This window comes from Penaeus vannamei, chromosome 32, assembly GCF_042767895.1.
Source record: "Penaeus vannamei isolate JL-2024 chromosome 32, ASM4276789v1, whole genome shotgun sequence".
In the NCBI taxonomy this organism is placed as follows: domain Eukaryota; kingdom Metazoa; phylum Arthropoda; class Malacostraca; order Decapoda; family Penaeidae; genus Penaeus; species Penaeus vannamei.
The window spans coordinates 24,147,006-24,152,005 of NC_091580.1; positions in this window are offsets into that span (position 1 = coordinate 24,147,006).

The window sequence follows — 5,000 nt, forward strand, 5'->3', positions numbered from 1 at the left end:
TTCCTCGTCTTCTTTCTCCTCCTCCTACTCCTACTCCATCTCCACTTTTTCCTCCTTCTTTCTCCTCTTCCCTTCTACTCCTCCTCCTCATCCTCCACTTCTTTCCTCTTACTCCACTCCGAGTTCTTTTCTTCCTCTTCTTCTCGTCCTCCTCATCTTGCTGCTCCATTTACTCTTTTTCTTCTTCATCTTCATCTTCTTCCTCTATCTTCTTCTTTTCATCCTCCTCTTCGTCTCCCTTCACCTCCTCTATTATCATCACTGCCATATCCTTCCTCCTCTCCCTCCTTATACATCTTCCTCATCTCCTTCTTTTTTGTATTCTCCTCCACCCCCGCCTTATGTCTTTCTTCACCTCCTCCTTTCCTTTCATTTTTTTTCATTTACATCCTATTTCATCATCAACGTTAATATTTCTCTTCTTCCTCTTCTGTCTCTCCCTTCTCTTCTTTCGTGTTCTTCCTCTTGCTCTTTTCATTACGATATTTTTCGGAAGGTGATAAAATCTTACACGATAATAACCATCAACATTATGAATTTGCATTTTCTTTAAGAGAGTGTAAACCTAATATATCACTTCTGCTTCACTCCCGTTTTCTCTATTATTTTCGTGATTTTGTTATTATCATTATTATCGTTATTATCATTATTATTATTATTATCGTTATTATTATTATTGTTATTGTTTTATTATTATTATTATTATTATTATTATTATTATTATCATTATTATTATTATTATTATAAATGTTATCATCACTATCATCATAATGATGATAATGATAATAATTTTTATCATCATTATTTCTATTACTATTATTATTATGAAAACTGTTATCATTCATTATTATCATCATTATTATCATATTTATTATAATTATTATCATCATTATTGTTGTTATTATTATAATTTTCACTACTATAATTATCATTATTTACCATTATTATTATCATTATTAATATCATTATTATCATCATCATTACAATATGATTATTAACTTAATATTATAATTCATATTATCGTTATTATTATTATAACTATTATTGTTGTTGTTCTTGTTATCATTACTACTTTTTTGTTATTATCATAATTCTGCTATGATTGTTATTGTTATTTCTATTATCATTATAATCATCATCATTATTACTACTGTTATGGTAATTATTCATGTTGTTGTTGCTGTTGTTGTTATTATACTTTTTTAAATTCTGATTATTACTGTTATCCTTCTTACTATCACTAATATGATAAGCATCAATTTCGTCATCATTATATTTTATCATTATTATAAATAGTATCAATATATGCAGTAGTAGTATCATTATTATTGATGTTATTATTACAATATTTTTTGTTGTTATTGTTATTATTACTATAACCAGAAATAAAACTAGAAGTAGTAGTACTAGTAACTTCAGAAAGTATAAGTTTCCTCATATTATTTCTTGCATGAGGACTTGCAATAACGTAAGATCAACTTCTATCTTTATATTAAATTTATCTCGTCTGATTACGTGAATCTACCTGCACTGTACCGAATCTTGCCGATCAAGGTGATTCTTTATATTACATTTATCTCGTCTGATCACGTGATACTACCTGTAAGGTGAATTAGGATCAATTACCTGTGATGAAGATGTATTCAATTGCTGAGAATATTTTAGTGTGGACTCCCATGCGTAGATGCAGGAGCAGGTTGATCTGAGATAAAGAAAAAAAAATAATAAAGAAAGAGGGAAGGAAGAGGAGGATGAAACGATGAGAAAGAGTCAGAGAAAAGGAAGAAAGGAACGATAGAAAGGGGAAAAGGGGGTAAGCAGAGTGGGAGGGGGAGGAAGGAAGAGAAGAAACAGAGAGGGGGAGGGAAGGGAAGAGAAGAAACAGAGAGGGGGGAGGGCGGGAGAAGAACAGAGAGAGGGAAGAGAGAAAGTGAGAGAGAGAGAGGGGGAGGGAGAGAGAAAGAGAGAACAGAGAGGGAGAGAGAGATAGATAGAGAGAGGAGAGAGAGAGAGAGAGAGAGAGAGAGAGAGAGAGAGAGAAAGAAAGAGAGAGAGAGAGAGAGAGAGAGATTTCTATAGATCGAGAGAGAGAGAGAGAGAGAGAGAGCAGAGAGAGAGAGAGAGAGAGAGAGAGAGAGAGAGAGAGAGAGAGAGACAGACAGACAGACAGACAAAAATAGAGAGAGAGAGAGAGAAAAAGACACAGACAAACACAGAGAAACAGAGAAAAACAGAGAGACAAAAAGACACAGATAGAAACAGAGAAAGAGAGAGAGACAAAAAGACACAGACAGAAACAGAGAAAGAGAAAGAGACAAAAAGACACAGACAGAAACAGAGAAAGAGAGAGGGACAAAATGACACAGACAGAAACAGAGAAAGAGAAGGAGCGAGTGCAAGAATAAACATGAGACTAAACAAGAAATACAAAGAGTAAACAAAATAAAATCAATGATGCCGGTATTTGGAGAGCAACAAGGTAAACAACCTGATAATGGGGTAAAGGAAAGAGACAAGAGGGAGAGAGAAGAAGGCCAAGGTTAAGAGGAAGGGACGAAGAGCGCAAGAAAGGGGAAAGTGAGGAAAGAGTGAAGAAACAGGAGGAAGAGGTAGAGCAGAAAAGAATTTGGAAAGAGGAAAACGACCGAGGAGAGCTGCGAATGGCGGAGGAGAAGGGGAGAGGAAAGACATACAAAGAGGGAACAATAGTGATAAGGGGAGACAGAATAGAGACAGAGAAAACGAGAGAGGAGGGGTGAGGGAGGGAGAGAGAGAGTGAGGGAAAGAGAGAGAGAGAGAGAGAGAGAGAGAGAGAGAGAGAGAGAGAGAGAGAGAGAGAGAGAGAGAGAGAGAGACGAGAGACGAGAGAGAGAGAGAGACAGAGAGGGGGGAATGCGAGAGAGAGAGAAAGAGAGAAGGTGAGAGAGAGAGAGAGAGACAGAGAGGGGGGAATGCGAGAGAGAGAGAAAGAGAGAAGGTGAGGGAGAGAGAGAGAGAGTAAGAGAGAGAGAAGGTAAGATGTAACGAACAAAAACGAAATAAGAAGACGGATATGAGAAAGGGAAAGTTGCCCAAGAGACAAGGAACTGTGGAGGATGTGTGAACGAAAAGAAAATTGAGCAAGACGGATGAAGACAGAAAGCTTAGGAAAGACAATAAACAAAGAACCTTATAGAATATAGAACATCAACATTTTCTTCACTTTCTGCAACTATTCTATTCATTTATGTCTTTCAGTTATTTTCACAATACCATACAGTGTGTTTAAAGAAATATAAATCAATATACAGATATATGTATAGAATTTTAATACAGAGATTCATATAATAGGAGAAAGATATAGATCTATAACAAAAATAGATGAAGTGTGGAGAGAAAGATATAGATCTATTACAGAAATAGATAAAGTGTGGAGAGAAAGATATAGATCTATAACAGAAATAGATGAAGTGTGGAGAGAAAGATAAAGATCTATAACAGCAATAGATAAAGTGTGGAGAGAAAGATATAGATCTGTAACAGGAATAGATGAAGTGTGGAGAGAAAGATATAGATCTATAACAGAAATAGATGAAGTGTGGAGAGAGAGATATAGATCTATAACAGAAATAGATGAAGTGTGGTGAGAAAGATATAGATCTATAACAGAGATAGATAAAGTATGGAGAGAAAGATATATATCTATAACAGAAATAGATGAAATGTGGAAAGAAAGATATAGATCTATAACAGAAGTAGATGAAGTGTGGAGAGAAATATATAGATCTATAACAGAGATAGATGAAGTGTGGAGAGAAATATATAGATCTATAACAGAGATAGATGAAGTGTGGAGAGAAATATATAGATCTATAACAGAGATAGATGAAGTGTGGAGAGAAAGATATAGATCTATAACAGAGATAGATAAACTGTGGAGAGAAAGATATTGATCTATAACAGAAATAGTTGAAATGTGTAGAGAAAGATACAGATTTATAACAGAAATAGATAAAGTGTGTGGAAAAACATAGATCTATAACAGAAGAGAAAGATGTAGATCTACAACAGAAACAGATAAAGTGTGGAGAGAAATATATAGATCTATAACAGAGATAGATGAAGTGTGGAGAGAAATATATAGATCTACAACAGAAGAGAAAGATATAGATCTACAACAGAAACTAAGAGATATGAGAGAAGACAGAGACTATAAGAGATAAGGAAGTTCTGGAGAGAAATATATAGATCTATAACAGAAGAGGAAGATATAGATCTACAGTGAGGAAGAGAAATATATAGATCTACAACAGAAGAGAAAGATATAGATCTACAACAGAAATAGATGGTGTGGAGAGAAATATATAGATCTATAACAGAGATAGATGAAGTCTGGAGAGAAATATATAGATCTACAACAGAAGAGAAAGATATAGATCTACAACAGAAGAGAAAGATATAGATCTACAACAGAAATAGATGAAGTGTGGAGAGAAATATATAGATCTATAACAGAGATAGATGAAGTCTGGAGAGAAATATATAGATCTACAACAGAAGAGAAAGATATAGATCTACAACAGAAGAGAAAGATATAGATCTATAACAGAAATAGATGAAGTGTGGGGAAGAGAATGGCAACAGAGATAGATGGTGTGGAGAGACATATAGATCTATAACAGAAGAGAAAGATATAGATCTACAACAGAAATAGATGAAGTGTGGAGAGAAATATATAGATCTATAACAGAGATAGATGAAGTGTGGAGAGAAATATATAGATCTATAACAGAAGAGAAAGATATAGATCTACAACAGAAATAGATGAAGTGTGGAGAGAAATATATAGATCTATAACAGAGATAGATGAAGTGTGGAGATAAATATATAGATCTATAGCAGAAGAGAAAGATATAGATCTACAACAAAAATAGATAAAGTGTGGAGAGAAATATATTGATCTATAACAGAGATAGATGAAGTGTGGAGAGAAATATATTGATTTATAACAGAAGAGAAAG